This window comes from Coregonus clupeaformis, chromosome 34, assembly GCF_020615455.1.
Source record: "Coregonus clupeaformis isolate EN_2021a chromosome 34, ASM2061545v1, whole genome shotgun sequence".
In the NCBI taxonomy this organism is placed as follows: Eukaryota; Metazoa; Chordata; class Actinopteri; order Salmoniformes; family Salmonidae; genus Coregonus; species Coregonus clupeaformis.
Window position 1 is genome coordinate 26,747,832 of NC_059225.1, and position 12,464 is coordinate 26,760,295.

Here is a 12,464-nt window from a genome sequence, read left to right on the forward strand (position 1 = left end):
CACACACACACACACACACACAAACACACACACACGCACACACACAATAAAGAATATGCCCTCATTTGAACCTATTGTTTCAAACCTCCAGGAACAAAAGCACAGTGAGAATCCCCCCCTCACGGGTTAAAACAGACTGTTATGGGTTAAAAGGTCACGGATCTCACAAAGGAGATATGGGACTAGTTTTACATTTGTTCACTTCCAAGTATAACAGCCTATTTTCAATATCATTAAAAATGGTTTAAAAATAAATGTGTCATACTTTCTTCCGGCAGAAAAAGGTTCTGAGCCTTTACAGTGCTTTGGTGAAGAGGCAGAAGGAGACCTCGGTCTCCCACATGACCTATCCCTGGAGCATGAAGGCTCAAGATTCTCTGCAGTAAAATATTGGACAACATCATGGTACAGTTAGAATACCTTTCCCAAATACACTCCAATACCAATACCACTCCAGCCGATGCTTGTCATTGCGCATGGTGATCTTAGGCTTGTGTGCGGCTGCTCGGCCATGGAAACCCACTTCATTAAGCTCCCGACGAACAGTTATTGTGCTGAAGTTGCTTCCACAGGCAGTTTGGAACTCGGTAGTGAGTGTTGCAACCGAGGACAGAGGATGTTTACCAGCTACTCGCTTCAGCTTGTGTGGCCTACCACTTTGCGGCTTAGCCGTTGTTGCTCCTAGACGTTTCCACTTCACAATAACAGCACTTACAGTTGACCGGGGCAGCTCTGGCAGGGCACAAATTTGACAAACTGACTTTTTGGAAAGGTGACATCCTATGATGGTGCCACGTTGAAAGTCACTGAGCTTTTCAGTGAATTTCAACATACTTTATCAAAGGTCTTTTCAAAGTCAGCTATGAATACTAGATCTGGTTTTGATGTTTCATAGTGTTTCATTGTTTCCAGTACTTATATTATCTCCAATGTATCGTCCATGTAAAAAACCTGTCTGATTAGGATGAATAATATTCAACAATACAGTGGCTTGCAAAAGTATTCAACCCCCTTGGCATTTTTCCTATTTTGTTGCCTTACAACCTGGAATTAAAATGGATTTTTGTGGGGTTTGTATCATTTGATTTACACAACATGCCTACCACTTTGAAGATGCAAAATATTTTTTTTTGTGAACAAACAAGAAATAAGACCAACAAACTTGAGCGTGCATAATTATGCACCCACCCAAAGTCAATACTTTGTACAGCCACCTTTTGCAGCAATTACAGCTGCAAGTCTCTTGGGGTATGTCTCTATAAGCTTGGCACATCTAGCCACTGGGATTTTTGCCCATTCTTCAAGGCAAAACTGCTCCAGCTCCTTCAAGTTGAATGGGTTACGCTGGTGTACAGCAATCTTTAAGTCATACCATAGATTCTCAATTGGGTTGAGGTCTGGGCTTTGACTAGGCCATTCCAAGACATTTAAATGATTCCCCTTAAACCACTCGAGTGTTGCTTTAGTAGTATGCTTAGGGTCATTGTTCTGCTGGAAGGTGAACCTCCGTCCCAGTCTCAAATCTCTGGAAGACTGAAACAGGTTTCCCTCAAGAATTTCCCTGTATTTAGTTTCCCAGTCCCTGCCGATGAAAAACATCCCCACAGCATGATGCTGCCACCACCATGCTTTACTGTGGGGATGGTGTTCTCAGGGTGATTTCTCAGGGTTTGCGCCAGACATAGCGTTTTCCTTGATGGCCAAAAAGCTCAATTTTAGTCTCATCTGACCAGAGTACCTTCTTCCATATGTTTGGGGAGTCTCCCGCATGCCTTTTGGCGAACACCAAATGTGTTTGCTTATTTTTTTCTTTAAGAAATGGCTTTTTCGGACCACTCTTCCGTAAAGCCCAGCTCTTTGGAGTGTACGGCTTAAAGTGGTCCTATGGACAGATACTCCAATCTCCGCTGTGGAGCTTTGCAGCTCCTTCAGGGTTATCTTTGTTGCCTCTCTGATTAATGCCCTCCTTGCCTGGTCTGTGAGTTTTGGTGGGCAGCCCTCTCTTGGCAGGTTTGTTGTGGTGCCATATTCTTTCCATTTTTTAATAATGGATTTAATGGTGCTCCGTGGGATGTTCAAAGTTTTTGATATTTTTTTCTAACCCAACTCTGATCTGTACTTCTCCACAACTTTGTCCCTGACCTGTTTGGAGAGCTCCTTGGTCTTCATGGTGCCCATTGCTTGGTGGTGCCCCTTGCTTAGTGGTGTTGCAGACTCTGGGACCTTTCAGAACAGGTGTATATGTACTGAGATCATGTGACAGATCATGTGACACTTAGATTGCACACAGGTGGACTTTATTTAACTAATTATGTGACTTCTGAAGGTAATTGGTTGCATCAGATCTTATTTAGGGGCTTCATAGAAAAGGAGGTGAATACATATGCACGCACCACTTTTCTGTTATTAATTTTTTTGTATTTCTTTAAACAAGTTATTTTTTTCATTTCACTTCACCAATTTGGACTATTTCATGTATGTCCATTACATGAAATACAAATCCAAATCCATTTCAATTACAGGTTGTAATGCAACTTAATAGGAAAAAAACGCCAAGGGGGATTAATACTTTTGCAAGGCACTGTACCTTTTTAATTCTATTCGCTATGCATTTTGCTAGAATTTTTATATCACAACACTGAAGTGTAAAGGGCCTCCAATTTTTTAAAAGTAGACTGGATCTTTATATTAACCCCCTGGATCCTGTTTCAGTAATAGTGAAATCAGACCTTCTTTCTGAATATCTGATAGACTACCATTTTTGTAGGAGTGGTTTAAACATGTTAATAACCGACCTCTGAGTACATGGAAAAAAGGTTTGATATACCTCAACTGGTATGCCATCCAGCCCTGGAGTTTTCCCAGACTTAAAGGTTTTAATTGCATCCAGAAGTTCCTCCTCTGTAATTTCACATGAGTCTTTCTGTACAGCTGTTAATTTTACACTGTTAATAGAAAATAAATATTTTACAATTAACTTCAGTTAGTGGAGTTGGAGGAGACATATGCTTACATTACTTTGATTCATCTTTCAAAATATTGTTGGGTGAATCATGGGTGACTCCATCATCTGTAACAAGTTTCTGTAAATTCTTTTTTGTAGCAAAAATATGTTTTATGCTGAAGAAGAAAAACAAATAATCTGGTCGATTTTCCCCCATTTTTCCATCCAGTTTGCTTCATTTTTATAATACATTACACTTGATCTTTCTTGAATAAGTTCCTCCAGTTGTTTTAGTTTTTCTTCTATGGTACAGTATCTGTACTGTTAGTTCCTCTATTTATATTTATATTCATGCTGCTCTGTCATTGCTTGTCCATACAGTGGGGAGAACAAGTATTTGATACACTGCCGATTTTGCAGGTTTTCCGACTTACAAAGCATGTAGAGGTCTGTAATTTTTTATCATAGGTACACTTCAACTGTGAGAGACGGAATCTAAAACAAAAATCCAGAAAATCACATTGTATGATTTTTAAGTAATTCATTTGCATTGTATTGCATGACATAAGTATTTGATACATCAGAAAAGCAGAACTTAATATTTGGTACAGAAACCTTTGTTTGCAATTACAGAGATCATACGTTTCCTGTAGGTCTTGACCAGGTTTGCACACACTGCAGCAGGGATTTTGGCCCACTCCTCCATACAGACCTTCTCCAGATCCTTCAGGTTTCGGGGCTGTCGCTGGGCAATACGGACTTTCAGCTCCCTCCAAAGTATTTGATCTCCCCACTATAGTTATTCTCTTTGAAGAGTGGGTACAGTACTTTGCACCATTCTGCAATTTCCTTCGGTAACTGATCTATTTTCATGCCGGCGAGTCTTTTGCCCAGGCTTTTAACCATTATTTTTGTCTTTAAAGGATGCACATTTTGCAACAATTGGGCACTGGTATCGCTGTCTTTTCTGTCCGAAAACGGTGTATGCCTTCGAGTTTGATTTTGTCAACCATATCGGCATGGATTTGTAACACTTTAATCAGGAATTATTTTACCACGCTCTCCGGATCTTCACCCTCATCCTCTTTAATTCCAGTAGTCACCAGATTTTCTCGCACAGATTTAGTCTGTATATTAAGTAAAGATACTCTTAAAAACGTTTTAAGTACATTAAGTCAGTTTCGATAGTATTGACAGTACCTTGTGCTGCATTTTAGCCTTTTGCTTCTTGGTAGCAGTGGCACAGGTTTTCTGGCGCTTCGGGACATATTTTGGTAGGGGCTTGGGTAGACCTTTGCCTGCAAGGCTGATTTTCTAATCGACCCCTTGTCCCTAAACCCTAGCCACTGAACAAACACCTTGCCTTTTGATGGACTGGGAGGACTTTTTACCGTATTACTTTAACTGATCGTTTCAAATCTACACACATGTGGCTAGTGGGAAGGTACCCTCAACCCAGACAGAATTCACTGTTATTCAAAGTACTGTACCTCCCAGAAAAAAGGTGGATGTTATTTTACACTTGCATGTTTATTTTCAGGGCTACCATACTTCCCTAACTTGGAGACAGTAGTGGCTGGAGGTGGGAGAGTACATTTCTCATGGATTCTAAACACACAACAATATACAGAATAAACTATGCCAGTAGATTCAATGTACACAAACTGTCAATGTGTTTAAACATACCAGTTATAAATTATTTCAATGTTGTTTTCTTTCGGTTTCTCTTGGAGATCTCCTCCACTTTACTGGCTTCTGTGATTTCAACATCTTCACATTGCTGTTTTGATTCTGAATGGTGGGGTGAGGGTTCGGACGATTCAACAGTCATTTTTAACAGCCAGCCGTTTTTATGTATTTCATTTTCAAGTATAATGTATCTGCTGTTTACCTGATGTCAGTTTTATCCTCAGAAGCTGAAATGACTTCCATTTCAGAGAGTGTGTGGATCAATCCTTTATTGCTTTATCATATTTTGGGGGGCCACCACACAGGTTGGGTTTTGATACCTACTTCCTTCTTATTTTCCATCCACACTGCTCTGGCCCACATCCTCTGAGATTAGTACGGGAAAAAGTACAACAATGTATCCACTCACTACTGTAAGTCACTCTGGCTAAGAGCATAAATTAGTAAAAAGTAAAATGTAAAATTAGAACCTGGGGAAATAGACGCTATTAGACAATATAATTTAAGCCATAATTGAAAATCTAACTATTCCCAATAGATCGGATCTTACTTGGCAAAACTGTGCAACAGAGAGATCACCACCTAACCCAGGATCTAAACTTAACCGATGCTAAAAAAGATTTTACAAAATTGTCACAAGTAACTAGCTTCCTGGTATGCAGAAAATACCCAAGCCCTGAAACTAGCTTCCAGAAAATTGGAACGAAAATGGCGCTCTACCAAATTGGAAGTCTTCCGACTACCTTCGAAAAACAGTATCGAAAAGCCCTCAATGGCCAATCAGACTTTTCCTGTTTGAGGAGAATAAAAACAATCAAAAACAAAAACAGTATTTTTGATAATGTCGCAAAGCTAACTATAATGTCACGACTTCCGCCGAGGCTGCCTCCCCTCCTTGTTCGGGCAGGTTTCGGCGTTCGTCGTCACCGGCTTACTAGCTACTGCCGATCCCATTCTCATCACTCCACTTGTCATGTCTTGTCTTGTCAATCACACACACCTGGTGCTCATTCCCCTAATTAGTATTTTTGATAACGTCGCAAAGCTTACTAAAACGTATCATTCTCCAAATGAAGATGGACTTCACTTCAGCAGTGATGAATTCATGACCTTCTTCGACAAAAATATCATGATCATTAGAAAACAAATTTCGGACATGAGTCTACACAGAACTCTCTGCCTTCCTGAAGATAAACGATGTACAGTGAGGGGAAAAAATATTTGACCCCCTGCTGATTTTGTACGTTTGCCCAATGACAAATAAATGATCAGTCTGTAATTTTAACGGTAGGTTTATTTGAACAGTGAGAGACAGAATAACAACAACAAAAATCCAGAAAAACACATGTCAAAAATGTTATAAATTGATTTGCATTTTAATGAGGAAAATAAGTATTTGACCCCCTCTCAATCAGAAAGATTTCTGGCTCCCAGGTGTCTTTTATACAGGTAACGAGCTGAGATTAGGAGCACACTCATAAAGGGAGTGCTCCTAATCTCAGCTTGTTACCTGTATAAAAAACATCTGTCCACAGAAGCGATCAAGCAATGAGATTCCAAACTCTCCACCATGGCCAAGACCAAAGAGCTCTCCAAGGATGTCAGGGACAAGATTGTAGGCCTACACAAGGCTGGAATGGGCTACAAGACCATCGCCAAGCAGCTTGGTGAGAAGGTGACAACAGTTGGTGCGATTATTCGCAAATGGAAGAAACACAAAAGACCTGTCAATCTCCCTCGGCCTGGGGCTCCATGCAAGATCTCACCTCGTGGAGTTGCAATGATCATGAGAACGGTGAGGAATCAGCCCAGAACTACACGGGAGGATCTTGTCAACGATCTCAAGGCAGCTGGGACCATAGTCACCAAGAAAACAATTGGTAACACACTACGCCGTGAAGGACTGAAATCCTGCAGCGCCCACAAGGTTCCCCTGCTCAAGAAAGCACATATACATGCCCGTCTGAAGTTTGCCAATGAACATCTGAATGATTCAGAGGAGAACTGGGTGAAAGTGTTGTGGTCAGATGAGACCAAAATGGAGCTCTTTGGCATCAACTCAACTCGCCGTGTTTGGAGGAGGAGGAATGCTGCCTATGACCCCAAGAACACCATCCTCACCTTCAAACATGGAGGTGGAAACATTATGCTTTGGGGGTGTTTTTCTGCTAAGGGGACAGGACAACTTCACTGCATCAAAGGGACGATGGACGGGGCCATGTACCATCAAATCTTGGGTGAGAATCTACTTCCCTCAGCCAGGGCATTGAAAATGGGTCGTGGATGGGTATTCCAGCATGACAATGACCCAAAACACACGGCCAAGGCAACAAAGGAGTGGCTCAAGAAGAAGCACATTAAGGTCCTGGAGTGGCTTAGCAAGTCTCCAGACCTTAATCCCATAGAAAATCTGTGGAGGGAGCTGAAGGTTCGAGTTGCCAAATGTCAGCCTCGAAACCTTAATGACTTAGAAAAGATCTGCAAAGAGGAGTGGGACAAAATCCCTCCTGAGATGTGTGCAAACCTGGTGGCCAACTACAAGAAACGTCTGACCTCTGTGATTGCCAACAAGGTTTTTGCCACCAAGTACTAAGTCATGTTTTGCAGAGGGGTCAAATACTTATTTCCCTCATTCAAATGCAAATCAATGTATAACATTTTTTACATGCGTTTTTCTGGATTTTGTTGTTGTTATTCTGTCTCTCACTGTTCAAATAAACCTACCATTAAAATTATAGACTGATCAATTATTTGTAAGTGGGCAAACGTACAAAATCAGCAGGGGATCAAATACTTTTTTCCCTCACTGTATACTTTTTATTTTATTTTTATTTTTTTCACCTTTATTTAACCAGGTAAGCCAGTTGAGAACAAGTTCTCATTTACAACTGCGACCTGGCCAAGATAAAGCAAAGCAGTGCGATAAAAACAACAACACAGAGTTACATATGGGGTAAAAAAAGTTAGTGAGGGAGATAAGAGTCTCCAGCTTCAGAGATTTTTGCAATTCGTTCCAGTCATTGGCAGCAGAGAACTGGAAGGAATGGCGGCCAAAGGAGGTGTTGGCTTTGGGAATGACCAGTGAGATATACCTGCTGGAGCGCAGACTACGGGTGGGTGCTGCTATGGTGACCAATGAGCTAAGATAAGGCGGGGATTTGCCTAGCAGTGATTTATAGCTTGGAGCCAGTGGGTTTGACGACGAACATGTAGTGAGGACCAGCCAACAAGAGCGTACAGGTCACAGTGGTGGGTAGTGTATGGGGCTTTGGAGAAAAAACGGATGGCACTGTGATAGACTACATCCAATTTGCTGAGTAGAGTGTTGGAGGCTATTTTGTAAATGACCTCGCCGAAGTCAAGGATCGGTAGGATAGTCAGTTTTACGAGGGCATGTTTGGCAGCATGAGTGAAGGAGGCTTTGTTGCGAAATAGGAAGCCCATTCTAGATTTAACAATACGAAATGCTCCTGTCTGGTTTTAGACCCCATCACTAATGAAGGTGGTAAATGACCCTTTAGTGGCATCAGATCAAGGCTCTGAAACTATCCTCGTGCTCCTAGACCTTACGACACCATCGATCACCACATTATTTTGGAGAGATTGGAAACCTTAATTGGTCTACACGGACAAGTTCTTGCCTGGTTTAGATCGTATCTGTCAGAACAATATCAATTTGTCTCTGTGGATGGTTTGTCCTCTGACAAATCAATGGTAAGTTTCGGTGTTCCTCAAGGTTCCGTTTTAGGACCACTATTGTTTTCACTATATATGCTACCTCTTGGTGATGTCATTCGGAAACACAATGTCAGCTTTCATTGCTATGCGGACGACACACAGCTGTACATTTCGATGAAACATGGTGAAGCCCCACAATTGCCTACCCTGGAAGCCTGTGTTTCAGACACATGGAAGTTGATGGTGGCAAATGTTTTACTTTTAAACTCAGACAAAACGGAGATGCTAGTTCTAGGTCCCAAGTAACAAAGAGATCTGCTGTTGGATCTGACAATAAATCTCAATGGTTGTGTTGCATTTGGCTCTCACTGGTGCATCACAAAGACAAACTTTGATTGTGACATGGTAATGACCATTTGTCAGATTGATACCTGAAACCAGGAGCACCGTCAACTGAGATAGGACATCACTCATATACCTGAAACCAGGAGCACCGTCCACTGAGATAGGACATCACTCATATACCTGAAACCAGGAGCACCGTCAACTGAGATAGGACATCACTCAGATAATCATCCACAGGCTTCCTCTCTCCAGAGAATAAGGCAACAACAAATGGATGGAAAGTTGTTCGGCAGAGTTGTTCTCAGAGTTGTTCTCAGAGTTGTTCTGTAGAGTTGTTCTCTTAGTTGTTCTGAGAGTTATTTTCAGATTTGTTCTCTGGGTTGTTCTGCAGAGTTGTTCTCAGAGTGTTCTCAGAGTTGTTCTCAGAGTTGTTCTGCAGATTTGTTCTCTGAGTTGTTCTCTGAGTTTTTCTGCAGAGTTGTTCTCAATGTTGTTCTCAGAGTTGTTCTCAGAGTTGTTCGCGGAAGGAAATAAAGGAAGGCTCCACACTACTCTCTCACGTCAGTATCTTACCTAGTTATTTTCTGTAGATCTCATTTAGATGTTTTGTAGCTTTGTTAACCATGTGTGTGTTTTCTATGCCCATATGCTCCTCTCCCTGTAGGCTTTACAGACGCTCCCCACCCCTTGGCTAAAAGCCTTCTAATTTAGTGTATCCTGTGCGCACAACCCCATTATGGAATTCCGGGTCTCTGGCAACGTTTTGAACTGCCGATCTGCAGTCAAGAACGCCAAATTCATCTCGGTCTATGCTGCCCTTCAGTCCCTTTACTTTTTGGCTCTGACGGAGATATGGATCACCCCAGAGAGCTACTCCAGCTGCTCTTTCTTCATCTGACTGTTTTCTCTCATAGTCTGAGAGCATCTGGTCATCATGGTGATGGCACAGGGCTACTAATTTCTCCTAACTAGAGATTTTCTATTTTCTCCCTCTCTCACCTGTCCATCTCCTCATTTGAATTACATGCTGTCACTGTCACTTGTCCACTCAAGCTTAACATTGTTGTCATCTATCGCCCACCAGGTGCCCTTGGAGAGTTCCTCAATGAGCTTGACACCTTGATAAGGTCATTTCCTGATGATGGCTCACCGCTCTTCGTACTTGGCGACTTCAACCTCTCGACGTCTGCCTTCGATTAATTTCTTTCCAGCTCTCTCTTTCCCCTCCTTGCCTCTTTTGACCTCACCCTTTCCCAATCCCCTCCCACTCACAAGGCAGGCAATATGCTTGACCTCATCTTTACTAGAGGCTGTTCTCCTACTAATCTCACTGCAACACCCCTCCAGGTCTCTGATCACTACTTTGTTTCCTTTTCTGTCTCCCTTTCCTCCAACCCTAACCACTCAGCCTCTACCCAGATGGTCTCTCTCTCTCTCCCACTACTCCACATCTATCCTATCATCTCTCCCTTGTGCTAAATCCTTCTCCCTCCTGTGTTCTGATTCTGCCTCATCGACCCTACTTTCCACATCCTATGACTCGCACTGTCCCCTTTCCTCCCGGCCGGCTCGGCCCTCCCCTCCTGCAACATGGCTGAGTGACTCATTGCGAGTTTACAGAACAGGGCTGCGGGCAGCTGAGTGAAAATGGAGGAAAACTAAACTTCCGGAGGACTTATCATCCTTTCCCTTCCTCCTCTCTACCTTCTCTTCCTCTGTGTCTGCTGCTAAAGCCACTTTCTATCACTCTAAATGTCAAGCTTCTGGCTCTAACCCTAGGAAACTATTTTCTACCTTCTCCTCCCTCCTCTATCCTCCCACCCCCTTCTCTGCGGACGACTTTATGAGCCTCTTTGAAAAGAAGGTTGACTACATCCGCTCCTCATTCCCTCAGGCTATTGAGCCCACTGGTCCCACTCACACAGAACTACCCTACTCCTTGACCTCTTTCTCCCCTCTCTCTCCAGATTAAATCCTGCGACTAAGTGTGGTCTGGCCACCCGACAACCTGCCCGCTCGACCCCATCCCCTCCTCCCTTCTCCAGACCATCTCTGGAGACCCTCTCCCTATCCGTACTTCCCTCATCATCCCTGACCACTGTGACTTCAAAATGGCCCAAGTCGCTCCCATCCTCAAGAAACCAACACTCGACTCATCTTTCGTCAAAAACGAAAGACCCTTCTTTCTTATCTTTCCAAAACACTTCAGTGTGTTGTCTCTGACCAACTCTCTCATTATCTCTCTCAGAACGATCTTCTTGACCCTAACCAGTCAGGCTTCAAGATGGGTCACTCAACCGAGACTGCTCTTCTCTGTGTCACAAAGGCTCTCCGCTCTGCCAAAGCTGACTCTCTCTCCTCTGTTCTCATCCTCCTAGATCTATCAGGCTGCCTTTGACACCGTGAACCATCAGATCCTCCTCTCCACCCTCTCAGAACTGGGCGTCTCAGGCTCTGCACACTCTTGGATTGCATCCTACCTGGCAGGCCGCTCCTACCAGGTGACGTGGAGAGGATCTGTGTCTGTACCACGTACTCTCACTACCAGGGCTCGGTTCTAGGCCCTCTCCTCTTCTCTCTATACACCAAGTCACTCGGCTCCGTCACACGGTCTCTCCTATCATTGCTATGCAGATGACCATCACGCTCAAAGACCATCACGGTTGACAACTCCAAAGTGTCGCCGTTTTCCGTTTTGGGGCCGTTTAGGCCTGTTTATGTGTTGTGTATCTGTTATTTTTACTTTTTTTTGCACATTTGTTACGAACCCCGTGGCTCTAAACGTCTAGGGTGGATGGACATGAGACCCGTAACATAAATTATGCAAATTATAAGTGTGACATGGAACAGTGAGAACCAAAAATGACACAACAACCATGAACTACCGTCAAACATAAATGGTTTATTACTAAACACACGGTAAAGGTTTGGGAAAAAGGGCTGAGCAGGACCCAAGAAATGAAACAATAGTGTAAAACCCCCTAAACTGATCTAGCCTGCCTAAAGAACCGCTAGGCTACTGCTAGTCATACAAAAATACAGTGGGTGGTCCGCTCAGGTCTAACTGGTGTTTATAGACAGATTTCTTCCTACGGGTAATGTACGCCCAAGGGCATCTAGCTTAAACTCCCCTTTTCCCAGAAACACACAAAGCTACTAAACAGGGTAATCAGCAATTAAATAAGTACACAGGATACAACAGTATCCACACTCAGGTAAAGAAATATATTCTAATAAAGTTACCTATAGGGTAACCAACAACTTAGTGCGTACACAACACACAGGACACCACCGTGTCCATACTCACATATGGCAAAAAGTCTCTCTCTAACAACTAACACAAGTGACTGGTTTTTATATAATGGGATGTGTGATTGAAAAAACGAGTAACAGGTGGTGCAATGCACAGGAATGTTCACTGATTGGTCCAATCAGCAGACACCTCAACGACCACCAATCAGGAACATACAGGACACCTGTGATTAGGGCAGAAGGAGTAGAAACACACAAAAACACAGGATACCTGTATCCGTAACACTCCCCACCCTTAAAAGAGCAAACCACAATGGTTTGCGACACACGTACCATCACAACACCCAAAATTCAATAATCATCCTGCCGGGATAAAAAAACCTAGATCATTACACACGAGACAAAGCATCTGCCAACACATTATCCAACCCCCTTTTTGTGGCGGATCTCCAAATTATAATTTTGCACGACAAGTGCCCAACGCATAAGGCGTTGGTTCTGGTTGTACATCCGGTGGAGAAAAACTAAGGGGGTTATGGTCAGTATACACTACCAC